The sequence below is a fragment of the Natrix helvetica genome, assembly GCF_964273705.1.
Source record: "Natrix helvetica genome assembly, chromosome: W".
Classification (NCBI taxonomy): Eukaryota; Metazoa; Chordata; class Lepidosauria; order Squamata; family Natricidae; genus Natrix; species Natrix helvetica.
Genome location: NC_138555.1, coordinates 25073602 through 25089415, shown reverse-complemented (window position 1 = coordinate 25089415; position 15814 = coordinate 25073602).

Genomic DNA, 15814 nt, shown 5'->3' with positions numbered 1-15814 from the left:
AAGTTCGCATCGCCAGAATCCAGAGTGACCGTGGTGCAGAATTCATGTCTCAGCATTTCCAGGACTGGATGCGTAAGAATGGAATTCTTCATCAGACATCTGCTCCATATACACCGGCTCATAACGGAGTCGTAGAAAGAAGACAAGGGGTTCTACAAACCATGATGCGTTGTCTTCTAGAAGATGCCAATTTCAGTAACACATACTGGGGTGAAGCAATCAAGTATGCAAATTACATTGTCAACCGTACTTGGAGCAGTGTAATCAATCAAACTCCTTTCTACATGCTGTATGGCTACAAGCCTGATCTCAAGAACCTCCACATTTTTGGTTCATATGCTATGGTGAACACTCCCTTAAGTCAAAGAAGAAAGGGAGGTACAGTAGCAAAGAGACTGAGATTTATGGGTATTGATGATAATTCAAAATGGTTCAAATTCATTGATACTAAACATGTGATTGTCATTTCACAATCTGCAAATTTTGAGGAAGATATTGACTGGTCCAGGATTCATTCCAATGATCCTGAAGTTTATTTTCCTAGAGATGGTGTTCCAGATGCCACACAGCCTGATGACAAGTCGCAGGCATATATTCCTTCTACCAGTTCTTCACAACCTGATGTTCCGTCTTCGCAAGCCGCGGATGCTGATGCTAGCGACGAACGTGAGGACGAGGATGATGATGATGAAGAAGAAGAAGACTGGACTGTTGCTCCTAGACGTTCCAAGAGGGCCACAAAAGGAATTCCTCCACAACGTTATTCATGGCAACTGACAAAAACACCATTACCTTTGATTTGCAACGTTACTCTTCCTCCTGAGACATTCACACAAATCAAACAGCTTCCTGATTCAGAGCAAGACAAATGGTATGATGCAATGCAGGATGAAATGGACAGTTTAAAGAAACTTAATGTATTCACACCTGCGAAACCTCCAGCAAACAAGAAAGTCATTGGCACTCGATGGGTCTACAGAATCAAGAAGAAACCAAATGGTGAGTCTTTATACAAAGCCAGACTGGTAGCTCAGGGTTTCGCTCAACGTTATCCTGAGGACTACACAAACACTTACTCACCAACAGTCAGAACTGAAAGTGTAAATATTGCCTTAACCACTGCAACTATTCTTGGTTTAGAAGTTTTCCAATTTGATGTGGACACAGCTTATCTACATGCAGACCTAGATGAAGAGATCTATGTGAGAAGCCCTCCAGGATTCCGAAAGCAAGAAGGGGATACCTGGTTCCTGAACAAAAGTCTTTATGGTCTGAAACAGTCAGGTTTAATGTGGTATTTATGTCTTACTGACAAACTAAATTCAATGGGCTTTATTAAGTCCGAAACTGATGAATGCGTGTTCACAAAAAGATCTAACAATGCATATGAGATAATTCTTGTTTATGTTGATGATATTGTTTATATTGGTCCAAATAAGAAAATGAGTGAAATTTTTGCCAAAAGTTTGCAGAGATACTTCACACTGAAATCTTTAGGACACATTAGCACTTATTTAGGTGTTCAAATTGAAAAGACACAGAAGGGGTTTAGTCTTTCACAAGAAGAGAAAATTGATCACATTCTACATCATTGCAACATGAAAGATGCTAGCACAACAAAGACACCCATGCAAACAGATTTTCACAACTTAACACATAAACCAAGTCCTGAGTTCGAGGATCAAACACTTTATCGTTCAGTCATTGGTTCACTATTATACATCAGTAGTTGGACCAGACCTGATATAGCACTTAGTGTTAATCTTTTATCACGACACGTAGGTAAGGCAACACAATTTCATTGGTCATGCATCAAGAAGTTGTTGAAATACCTGAAACACACTAAACACATGAAGTTATTGCTAGAACCAACACACACTGATCAACCAAAGTGATTTGTTTTTCTGATTCTGACTGGGCGAGTGACAAGAAGTCACGCAAAAGCACTTCTGGTTACATGATGTTCCTAAATGGCTGTCCTGTTTACTGGCAAGTGAGAAAACAGAGTTTTGTTTCATGTTCATCTACTGAAGCTGAATATGCTTTTGTTTCAGATGCTTATAATTCTCTAACGTGGTTTGATGCTTTGATCACAGATATCTGGACACGTCCGATTCGACCAATCACCGTGATGGAAGATAATGTATCTGTGGTTTATATTTCTGAGTCACATTTCACAGGTTCTAGGTCCAGACACATTGACATTCGTTATCAAAACACAAAGCAATTAGTTAAGCAAGGTTTTGTTAAATTGCAATATGTTTCTACACATGATCAGATTGCAGATATGCTGAACAAACCACTTCCTGTAAATCAACACGAGTATCTGCAAAAGAAGATGTGCCTTAATTGATGTATTGATGACGTCAGCCCAGACTAGCAAAAGAAGGGGTGTCACGACGGTGCTGGTGCAGAGGATGTTGGTGATTTTGAGTCTGATTTTGTTAGCGTCATCGGGGTTGATTTTGGTCAGGCTGGTTTCTACTCCGCATATAATGGTTTCAGTGGGGATGTGTTTGGGAGCGACTGCAAAGTTGAATCCTCTGGCAAGGACATTGGTTTCAGCTTTGGTGTGGATCTTCTCTGAGATGTTATGCACTGTTTGCTTCATGTGTGGTTGTGAGGGGAGGGGTTTTGTTTCTGGCTTTCTTTTAGTCTTCGGAGTTTATTGGTATGTGTGTCTGTTTTGAGGGTGGTCTGTGTTTCGGCTCTCCAGGTGGCGAGTTGTTTGGATTTGTCCCAAAGTATGGGGTGGACCTTGTTGCTGAGTTTGAGGTGAAGTTTAAGGAGATTTTTGTTGATTCGGTCTAGTTGGAATCTTTTTGTGTGAAGTTCATTTCTGATTAGGGCTAATTCTGTTCATTTCAGGATGTGTTTGGTGGCTGCAGAGTTGGAGTGGAATTTTAATTGGAAGCATGTGGGGGTTAAATTTTGATCTCGGCAGTTGCATAGGAATGTGAGGTCATATAAAATGGAAGCTCTTTGGACTTCGAGTTTTTCGTAGGTCCTGGTCAGATGGTGGATTTCCTCCCCGTAGAGGTACGATATTTGTTTTCTGAGGTTTTCGCGAGTGTTATATGTACGTCTTTGATAGTTCAGGTTTTTTCCCGCGTAGAATTGGAAGTATATTCACGACGTTTCGATGAAGTCTCATTCATCATCTTCAGGTTGGTGCTTCCGGCTTGGTGCTTCAAGGAGCAATGTGAGGTCTCGGCCGGTTCCTTTTTTTAACTGCCAGGGGGGATTTGAACTGATTGGGTGGGAGCTCGGCTGCATTCTGACACAAAGAAGGAACCCCACTCAGACCCATAGTCAGCTCCATAGGCTCACCTCTACAAAACCTAGCCAAATTTCTCGCCAAACAACTACAACCTATGCAGAATCCATCACCTCACACGTAAAAAAACTCATTCCAGTTCATAGAGATCATAAAGAAACAAAACTTACAGCCCAGCGACCTACTCGTGAGCTTCGATGTCGTATCCCTCTTCACCCAAGTACCAATCAAAGAAGCCTTGACAGCTATCCAAAACAAATACAACCCCCCCAAACATATTCTAGATCTGACCGACTACTGCCTTTCCAACACATACTTCATCTAAAACGGACAAAAATACAAACAAATAGAAGGAGCACCCATGGGATCACCCAGCTCACCTGTCATTGCTAACCTGGAAAACTTAATGCTTTCTTTTTCCTTTGACCAATTAATTTGCAGAGGTTACAAACAACTTAGGAGTGCCATTTTCCCTTGCTTGCCTGTTGTTATTTGTAAGTTGTTTTCTCTTTACATTTAATAATGGGAGGGAATAAAGTGTTGAGTTAGAGAAAAATGAGCCATATGATCCTTGATATATAGATGTATTTTATTTCAGCTTTGTTTTTCTATCAGACACATATTGTGCACAGTTTGCTTTTACTTGATTTGTGCTATCTTCTGTGGTGTAGCACTCCCTTTTTGGAAGGTTGATTTGGATATTTCTGTTGTCAGAATAATTCCTTCTACTGATTAAAATGCATGCAAAACCAATAAGTTTTCCCACTCTTTTTTTCTTTCTTCTATTCTACTCTTTTCCATCATCATAGGACAAACATGAAAATGGTTTCATCACTAAAGGGACCAATCTCTCTTTCTCTCTGGACAGAGAATAGGGAAGTGCACCTTCCCACATTGGAAATCAAGATGAGCAGAATTATAGATATTTACTTTGGTCTTTAAATAAGCCAGATAATAGCCTATGCATCTAAGACATTTCTTTAAGATGCTGTTATTTGAAATACATTACGTAAATAACTTTTTAAAACTCTCAGTGAACCTATATTATGTACATATAACAAACAATGGTTTTTTTTAAAAGTAAAATTTCAACTAAAAAAAGCGAGATATAAATTTTGAAGGAGGATTAATATTTATTTGTTTTAATTTCCCTGCCCTTTTATTATTTTTATATAAATAAATAATTCAAGGCAGCAAACATGTCTAATATTACTGGCTTCTCAACAAGTGTGAGGTGGAGATGACTTCCGGTTCCTGCTGGCGACGGACGTGTTGTCTACCGCTCGTCTCCCCAGTGGGCTCCGTAAGGAGCACAGGGGGCCTTGGAGGGGTCCCCTGCCGAAGGGCGGCTTGCTGAAGCCCCACAGAATCGGCGGCAGCCAGCAGGGGTGCTTTTCAGCTTTGCCTAGGAGCCGGGGAGTGGAGGGGGGGCGAGGGACAGCATTGCGCTGTCCGCCCTTTTGCCGAATGGTCGCAGAGGAGAGAATGTGCCCGGAGAAGCGCGGCTGGAGCCTGGTGGTGGGGGATCCATCCTGAACTCTCTGACTGTTTAAAGGAAAAGCAGCAGACTTTTGTAAGTTCTGTGTTCAACATATTTGAATGGAGATTAGAGGGGGTGTTTCTTTCTCTCCCCCCCCCCTTGGATTAACTGGCATTTGAACAATCTCTCTTAGAAGAGAGAGAACAAAGGCTGACCTGTCACTTGAACTAGCTAACTGAGAAAGATCGTTTCACAACTGCTAGAAATGACTCTGGAACGTTTTCTTTCTCCCTGTGGAAAGAGGAGGAAAGATGGCACCCTCCCTTCTTCTTTTGTCTACTTATAAATGAAGTCTGCCCTTTGAAACTACCTTCAGCCTTATTACTCTCTCTGAAGGAAACCGAGACCCCTCCCTGATATGTAGCTCTTCTGAACTTTGATTATTTGATCCCCTTCTTTTAGTTTGCCTCGGTGCCTTGGAACTGTGAACTGGCACTTTTGGCTTTGTTTGCCTCTTGGGATTAGCACAGCTGCACAATCCTCGAGCACCATCTTTTTGGGAAAAGACTTTCATCTCTGAACTTTAAGCAAATGGGGCCTAAGAAACCACCGACAGGCAAGTCACTTTTGGCCCCCTCATCTGCCTCTTCCAGTCCCAGTATGTAACAAATGAAAATTACCTCACTGTTACAGCAAGAGGAGGGACCAAAAGAACTATCTGTCTCTCAAATGTTTCAAGAACTTATGGAGGGGCAAAATGAATTGAAAAAAGAAATGACAGAGCTCAAAGAAGAGCTCAGAGATGTTAAACATCCTATTGCAGAAAATAAACAAAGGATTGTGGTGTTGGAGGAGGGTGCGGCTGGGTTGGGGAAAGAGATTAAAACAATCTGGAAGGGAAATCTAGAATTGGAAAACTTTTTGGCAAAAATAGAATTTGAAGGAATGTCCTTTTTTCTTACATTCCAGAACCTACCAGAGACAGAAAGAATATCATGAGTACAATCTTAGCAGATTATATTAAGAGAGATAAAAAACAGCTGGTGGGATATGGACCTAGTCTATAGGATAAATTCAGCATATGCTAGAAGTCATAATGTTAAAGGGAGGTACATGTTAAATTTCTCAGGAGGACCACAAGGGATGAGGTGCTTGGGACACAAAGGGTGAGACCATTGAAATATAAAGATGAAGAAATCACCATCCTTAAGCAGATTCCAAAAAAGATAAGAGAGAAAAGGAGGAAGTATTCCTCCTTATTAAAGAAACTATATAATAAAGGAATTTGGTTTAGATGGTTATTGCCAGAAGGAATGTTGATCTTTTGGGATGGAAACAGGATAAGAATTAGTACAGTGCAGGAGGCGGAATCCTTCATTAAAAATAATTTTCCTCTCGTAGAGGACGAATATAGTGAAGATAGTGGAAGGGACACTAAGGTGCAAGATAAGAAGGAGGGGTGGCTGAGGCTTCCTCTGGGGACAGGGATGAAGGAGCAATATCGAAAATGCTCAGATCACAAAAATAAAAGTATTTGAAATAATAGCAATTGGTGATACTCTAGATAGTGACAAAGGAAAATGAATGAACACATGGTTGAGAATATAGAATAAGACCCTGTTTTCTGCTTATCTTTTATATTTTGTATTTAAGATTTTAAAAATTGTGAGTTTTGGATGGAGTGTGGGAGCTGCCAAAATTTTTTGTATCCCCTTACCTTTTCCCATATATGTATAAAAACTAATAAACATTTTTTGGGGGAAAAAACAAGTCTGAGGTGGAAGTAAAGCTCACACTCTCCTAGTTTCCAATTTAGTGCCTTAATCGTAAAACCAATCTGGCTCCACACTTCCTCATATCTGATGCAAAATAGGGAGCAGCGGTAAAAATTTATGCTATTCTGTCCTTTTTTCTTTTCTTTTGAGCTGATCCTTTTTGTTCAAATCAGGCCTCAGCACAATAATGTACAGTTTGGGAGAAAATATACAAAGCAGTAATCCAGCACTGGAGGCTATAATGGAGAAGATCTCCACAGCAACCATATATTTTCCCTTTGAACTCAGGTATGCTGGAATAAAGGACAACCAAACACTACAGAAGACCAACATGCTGAAGGTGATAAATTTGGCTTCATTGAAAGCATCAGGCAATTTCCTTGCTAGGAAAGCCAGTGTGAAACTGACAATGGCAAGGAAGCCCATATAACCCAAGACACCGTAAAACATGAAGGCAGATCCTTTGTTGCACTCCAGAATGATTTCTTCTGCTATTGACTTCATGTCAGCATCTGGGAATGGGGGAGAGATGATCAGCCATATAACACAAATTTTAATTTGAATAAAGGAGCAGCAGGATACTATAAAAGGGCCAAGTCTTTTCCCCACCCACTTGGTCATTTTGGACCCTGGCTTGGTAGCTATGAAAGCTAGAACCACAATGATGGTTTTGGCCAAAACACAAGAAATGGCCACTGAGAAAATGATGCCAAAGGCAGTTTGACCAAGGAGACATGTCACCTTGTGAGGTTTACCAATGAATAGCAAAGTACAAAGAAATGATAGTAGGAGAGCAACAAGGAGGACATATGTGAGGTTCCGGTTGTTAGCTCTGACAACGGGAGTGTCCTGATGTTTAATAAAGATCCAAAGGATTCCAACTGTGATTAAAGAGAAGAAAAGAGAAGAACTAGCTATAACTGTTCCCAAGGTTTCTTTGTAGTTCAAGAATGTTGCAACTTTGGAGAGACACAAAACCTGCTTCTCATTGGGATACTGATCTTCTGGACATTGAAAACATTCATCCATGTCTAGGGAATAAAATATTGATGTTGAAGTTGCATTGAACGAATAAAACAGACTCTACCAGTATTCAAAGTGAGGACTTTCAATTAATTTCTGAAAAATATATGTCGTACATTAAGTTAGTTGTCATCAATTTGTATTTGTATAAATCCAGTTCTTGCTACCAATGATGAACATGTTTACAATTCAATTACAAAAATTCCTATGATACAAATGACAATACAATTCATTCAGTGCGGTAGATATTGTGTATGCAATATCTCTTACCCTCCCTGTCAGAAATCTTCCCTTCTGCACATTGAAGACAGTCATAACAGCAAAATAGTTTCCCTTCTATCTTAATCTTACTGTAGCCTGAATCACACTTCCCATTACACAGAGAAAGTGGCTGGGTCTGTTCATAAATAAAAAATAGAAAAGTTTTGTTTTGGACCACATGTTAGCGTGATGGAACACAATCAATGTACCAAGTTTCTAGATAAGGCCTTTTTAATTTGTACATATTTTAATCTTGCATTTTATATATTTAAATGTTTTGCCTTATTTTAACTGTGATGCTTTTAACACACATGAACACGCAAAGCTAGCCGAGAGAGGCTTCAGGGAGACAGTATAATTCTATTTCTAAGGGTTATTGTGGTGGAATAGTTTGGATCTAAGTGATTTTTTAGAAGTAGTGAAATCTGAACTGAACATATTGTTTCTGGTCCATACCTGGTTAAACCTGCTTGGCCACACAATAACATCTTCTTTATGAATGGTGACCATTTTTTCATTGGACTCCTTGTGTTCTATGGCTCCCACTTGGACTTTCTTAAAAGACAAATTTGAAAATGTGATCCAATTGATAATATCAAATCCAGTCTCTAATTCTCCATTTTCATTGAACCCAATTTGTTGCCCGGCACTATTATTAAATGCAATCCTTTGGATAATGTAGTTGAGCTAAATCAGAAAATAAGCCAAATAGAGATATTTATCAGGATGTAGGACAGCACTGTTTCTTCCCTTTGATGTACATAGACAAGAAAACCTTTCAAGGTTTGTAAAACATGGAAGATAATAATAACCACAATAATAAATTACATTTCTGATTGTAACTATGATTACGGAACCTTCATAGCACCACAATGAAACAGAAGAAATAAAATAAAGAAATATAATTGACTATACAGCAATTTAAGCAGACTATTTCCAGGAGATTGTAATATTAGGGAACGCCATACATTTTAAAAAAGTTTCTAATATAGAAATCACAAACATCTTCATCAATTTCCTTTAAAAGAAAGTTAATTTTCAGTATGTTCTTGCAACTTAGAAACTTCTCAAAATTAGCAGGTTCAGTAATCATATAATAAAAAAACATATTAGGAAAAAGTAATACCAAATAAGCAAAATAACGTATTGGTCTAGGACCAAATAAATAAAGAGAATACAATGTTTTAAAATAAATTGTATGCATGTTATCTAGAAATAAATCATGTTTAGTCTTACTAAATTATCAATATGCAGGAGTTTCAAAGGCAGAAGCAACATTTTTATATCTAACTTTAGCTTATATAAAGTGTTTTGTGACTAATGAATTCCTAATTTTATAGGGTTTCTTCTTTCTTATATATTTACATAATATTACAAATGGATACATTAGTGATACGTGGTATTTTTCTTTTTTTACTAGGTCTTAGACTGCAAAAAAAAATTGAATAGTTAAATTCAAATTTAATTAAACTGCACAGTTTCATCTATATTAGACAAATGAATTCTTGGAAGAAGGATTTTTTTTTAGAAATATGGAAGAAAGATGTAGTGAGATATCTGCAAATTGTCTTTTGGGGGATTTTACCTTCCATAAATGTTGATTCAAAAGTTTTCCCTTAACTTCCCCCCCCTGCTCTGTATTTCATTATAGAGGAATAGAAGTCGTGCAAAGCATGTGCCACTACATAGATAGCATTGTATACACTGTAGCTGTGGCCACTCAATTCCATATCAAAGAAAGATGTGGGAAGGAGCTCCAGTTTCTCCTTTCCTGTACAAGTGGCCGCATTTGCCTTTTCTGTTACAGAGGTGTGGAAGGAACACCCAAAGGCATTTTCCCAGAAGGTCTTGATAAAACTGCCTTCTTTTTCCAAGATAGGGTTTCTCATCTGAACAAATTGCTGGAATCCTAGTAACTTCTCTGAATGAACTGCAAAAGATAAAGCCCCATGAAGGAAAACCATATCCATTTTTCTTTGAAAGGGATTTGATGTGAAATCCATCTGGATTGTCATAATCCAAACTTTCCCTTTTTTCCATAGTGGGAAATCATTATCTTTTAACTTACTGGAAAGAAACCTTAGAGTCATCATGTTAGCACTTTCACCATGAACGACCACCACAGTGACATCACTTTTCATAACCAATCTGTACATGTTAAGTCCTATTTCAATCATCTTTTTCAGATTATCTGAATGAACAGGTTTGGGAAATCTTGCAATGAAGTCAAAGCAGATGCCACTCTGGGTAGCCATAGGAAGCACCCTGCGCAGGAACATTTCACCACTCTCGTTGTCTACTAACAGCATCCCCACCCATGTCCATGTGAAATATAGCAATAACTGAGAAATTCCCTTGTACTGAAAGTCCATATTTGGCAACATCTGTTGGTAAAAAGCAGCTTGGTCTTTTGTGCTAATTTCAGGAGCAGAACCATATAATATCTAGAATCAGAGAGATAAAGAATAAAAAGGGGAAAAAATCATTGTAAAGTGACAAGTGGATGTGCAAATCATATTCTGTGCCTGTTTTGTTCACTAAATTAGAAACTGAAGCCGAATTCCACGTAAGTTTCACATTTATATTCAAGCTTAGCCTATAGAGCAGCAACATTCAGCTTTTCTCCTGCCCTAAGAAAATAAGTTCAATCAGCAGACCTCCATCTCTGCATGGAGACTGCCATGTTGTCACTTCCAAGGCTGAGCTGCATTACCAAAATTGGTCAGTAGTTCAGTTGCATCAGAACACCAGTTCACAATTCAGAGATGAATCATTTAATGTTATATCACCATATAAAAACCTACAGAATATACTTCATGTCTGGGGTTTCCAATATCATATCTCAAGACACAAGATTTAGTTCACAGAGCACAAACTATATCACTCAAATATGTCATGCAACTTGTATACTTGACATTAAATAGTATGCATTAAGATGAATATTAATTTGCAATATATTATTTAATTGGTTGAAAAAAATATCCTACAGCTCTTTTAAATACTACTGATGGAATATTTCCAGAGAAGTTCATCTTATTTCCAAGGAGCACATTGGTAGACCAGAAAGAATCTGAAACAAAATCAATACTAAGTCCTTAAAAAAATCCTGAATACTAGGTTGGGTGAACCTTATACTCACTCTGGAGAATATTGATTTTGCTGAAAAATACAGCAAAATACAGTTTGATTATAGTTGCAATCATATTTTAAGTAAAAATTTGAACAGTGATTTTCAAGGTACCAGACCCAGTTTGAAATTCTGACCATACTCCACCATGGGTTTAGCAACTCTTACCTGAAATGACCTATAAAATGTTACTTCTGGGCAATGTATAATATCCCCATTAATTGCCTGGCTCCTTGAAACACCAAAAAGCTGAAGAATTAAGGTGCTGTGGCATAACCAAAACACACCAAAATTCACTTGTAGTCTCTAGCAGTCTGGAATTCGTAAAATGCATCCCTTTTATTATAACCACAATATTTTTTCCTTGACTATTTTTCAGAATATATATATATGGATTTTTATCTCCTGCCTCTTAATTCCATGGAAGGAACATACCTGTGGCATCTTGTACAGGGAAAGGATATTAGCCATGTATAGATAGATGTCAGATGAAGGTCCTCCAATGACTGCTATTGGTCTGTTTTGAGGATCACAGTTGTAGTTAGGTATGAATTGGCCCTTTGTAAAGAAGAGCTCCAATGAGGCTCGGTATGTCCAAGTTGGATCAAAGTAGGAATTATAGATATGGAAGCCCAAGGTATGGTTTCGTAAGAAAGAGGGATCTTTATTGATTTCCATGATGGCAAACTCTAAAGCGAGGATGTGTTGATACATTGGAGTTAAGACCCTTAAATAAGCATTATATATGCTGTTAAAATGCAAACTTCCCAAAATATCATGCATGGTATTGGACAACTCAGTTTAATTTTCATAACATCTGTCTGTGTGTCTATCATCTACCTACCTACCTACCTACCTACCTACCTATATTCTATCAAGTTTCCATCCATCTATCTATCATCCATCCATCCATCATCTAATTATTTATAATCTGTTTTCCATCTATATATTTTCCTACATACAAAGAATATATCTCTCTCCCTCCCTCCCTCCCTCTTTCTGCTCTATATGCTTTTTTCTTTCTCTTTTCCTGTCTCTTTGTAAAAAAATATCTTACACAGTGGTGCCAAAAAGCTCCTTAGATGGATGCTTCCTGAAGTCTATCATTTTACAGTAGAGGTAGATCTGAGAGAAAATGCCCACAATTATGAAATCTCCTGACTGATATTGCTTGTGAAGAAAAGGCAGAGGGTCGTTAATCCTACATCTGGCACTGGGAATCATGGACATCATTTCAGGCAAAAGCACCAAGACCAAGGAAGCAAATATTATCTTAATGTGTAAAAGTGTCTGATCTTAAGCCAGTTGAAGCTTCCCCAAGCTCTGCCTCATTAAATGTATTTCTACTTGCACTTGTCTCCACAACAACCTCTTGTCCACTAGGAGATGAAGTTGAAACAATTATGTGGGAATTGATAATGGAAAGATCAACAATTCAGAATTCATGTCCTAGGAAACTATGGCATGTAAACAGCTGTACAGCAGCCTGTAATTATTGACAGCAATGAAAACCTAAAAGAAATAAAGAACTTTTTCCGGTTTGTATGAAGGCAGGGGAAAAAATTGTTCTTGTTTTTAAAGCAATATGGCCTTACATTAATTCACACATTGCTTATTTGTTTGATTCTACCATAGTCTCACAGCAGTTTGTGGATACACAAAATGTTAAAAGGAAATATACAATATATTAATTAAATTATAATAAAATACGTTCTAAATAACACGAGTAAAAGATTATAAAATTAAAAATACCAACTACATGCCACATAATAGTAAAATAATTATTTAAAAATGATGCTGTAATTCAATAAAAGATTTTTTTAAAAAAACCTACAATTAATCAAGAACTTCCGTGGAAATTTATACCTCATTGATAATATTCAAATTTGGATAGATGTTTATCTGATTGTCTATAATCTATCTATCTATCATCTATCTATCTATCTATCTATCTATCTATCTATCTATCTATCTATCTATCTATCATCTATCTATCTATCTATCTATCTATCTATCTATCTATCTATCTATCTATCTACCTACCTACCTACCTACCTACCTACCTATCTACTATCTACCTATCCATCTTCTATCTATTATCTATGTATCTATCATCTGTCTGTCTGTCTGTCTATCATCTATTTTATTTTTCCAACGTTTGGAAAGTTTCTCAAAAAGGCCCTTTCTTTCAGGTGATGCTAAGCCGTAAAGGGATTTACATGGTAAAATTAGTGCTTTTAGTTGTACCTAAAACTGAATCGGTAAGCATCATATGTGCTTTGATATCATATCATATCATATGATATATGATATGATATGATAATATAATTGCCATTATATTATCATATCATTTGATATATGATATAATATGATAATATAATTGATATATATATATATATATATATATATATATATATATATATATATATATATGACAATTATATTATCATATTATATATATATGCACAGAATTCTAGAAGAGCAGCATAGATCCCAAAAGAGATGACAAGCACCACAACTATCACCTTGAAGACCGGAAAGAAAGCTCCACCAAACTCCATCAGTAGTGACTACTTCTCCATCCAACCAGAAATTGATTGAAGGAATGTTTACAACAAAAAATTCAAACACCATACCAAACATGCAAGCAATGCAACCCACCTTACTAATGATCCAGGAAACCATGATGAACCTCCAAGAAAACATATCAAAAATCATGGAGAGATAAAAGTGGAGATGGGAGAAGTCAAAAGAGAAGTGAAAAGTTATATCTAGAAGCTGGATGAGAGAATGGGCTCGATGTAGGAGGCAATCCAGAAAAATGATCAAAGAATAAAAACAATTGAAACCAGAACAGAACAAACAGGAAAAAAATTAGAGTTGGTGGACCAGAGAATGATAGGGCTAAATAAGGATTTAGAAGATTCATTGATAGATTTAGAGAAGGACTGGGCCTCATTTTAACTAAGATTCCAAAATGTAATGGAGACTAAGGAAACCCTGGGAATAATAATGGCGGAGTTGATAGCTGAAGCTCTTCAATGTTTCTGTTTTCTGTTTCTCTTTCTGTTTATTTGGACTTATATGCCGCCCTTCTCCCAAAGGACTCAGGGCGGCATACAACATTAAAAAAACACACATCCCAAAGTTAAAAAAATTATATACATATCCAAAAAACCAACCGAATTTAAAAGACAATACATTTAAAATAAGTTAAAATTAACAGGCCAGGCCGGCTTGCTGGAAAAGCCAACTTTTTATTTATTTATTTATTTATTTATTTATTTATTTATTTATTTATTTATTTATTTATTTTTTATTTATTTATTTATTTATTTATTTATTTATTTATTTATTTATTTATTTATTTATTTAAACTTATTAGTCACCCCCTCTCCCCACAGGGACTCGGGGCGACGTACACAAGCAACAATCAGCACAGTGTCATACAGAGGAGGTAAAAAATAAATAAATAAATTACAATACTCAAAAAGTTAAAACCCCAATAACATTAAAAGTGTAAAAACTAAAATTAACAATTAAAAATGACCAAGGGGTGGAAAAGTTGTTGAGTTATGCCAGGCAGCTAGCCGAAACAGGTGGGTCTTCAGTTTACTGCGGAAGGAGCGGAGATCGGTTGTTGTCCTAATGTCTGGGGGGAGGTCGTTCCAAAGGGTAGTCCAAAGAGAAGGACCTACTCCTGGGCACTGCCCTCTGACAGTCTCTAGAGGACGGCACCCGGAGGAGACCCTCTCTGTGTGAGCGAATGGGTTAGGGTTAGGGTTAGGGATGTATGGGGCAGGACACGATCCCGCAGGTAACTAGGCCCTATGCCATGGAGCGCTTTGAAGATGGTGACTAACACCTTGAAGCGCACCCGGTAGGCCACAGGAAGCCAGTGCAGCTCGCGCAGGAGAGGTGTTATATGGGAGAACCTCGATCTCCCCATAATTACCCGCTGCATTCTGGACCAACTGCAGTCTCCGGGTGCACCTCAAGGGGAGCCCCATGTAGAGAGCATTACAGTAGTCCAGATGAGACGTCACCAGCGCATGAGTGACTGTGCGCAGGGCCTCCCGGTCCAAAAGGGTTCGCAATTGGCGCACCAGGCAAACCTGGTGGAACGTCCCCCTCGCCACGGCTGCCACATGATCTTCCATAGCCAGCCGGGCATCCAGGAGGACGCCCAAATTGCGTGCCCGTTCCACAGGGGCCAATTGTTCAACCCCGATGGCCAGCGATGGAATGTGCTGGTTGTACCGGGGAGCCGGGAGCCACAGCCACTCTGTCTTGGAGGGGTTGAGCCTGAGCCTGTTGTCACCCATCCAGACCCGCACGGCTTCCAGACAACGGAACATCACTTCGACGGCCTCGTTGGGGTGGTTCGGGGTGGAAATATACAGCTGAGTGTCATCAGCGTACAGATGGTATCCCACCCCAAAACCACGGATGATCTCACCCAGTGGTTTCATATATGTGTTGAACAGGAGAGGTGAGAGGATCGACCCCTGTGGGACCCCACAAGTAAGGGGCCTCGGGGTCGACCTCTGCTCCCCTGTCAACACACATTGCGTCCGGCCAGAGAGGTAGGAGCGGAACCACCACAGTACAGTGCCTCCGATCCCCAACCCCTCCAGACGGCGCAATAGGATACCATGGTCGATGGTATCGAAAGCCGCAGAGAGGTCTAATAGGACAAGGATGGAGGAACAACCCCCATCCTTTGCCCTCCAGAGATCATCCACCAACGCGACCAAGGCCGTCTCCGTGCTGTGACTCGGCCGGAAGCCAGACTGGCGCGGGTCTAGATAATCATCTTCCTCCAGGTGACGCGGGAACTGCTGTGCCACCACACTCTCAGCAACCTTCGC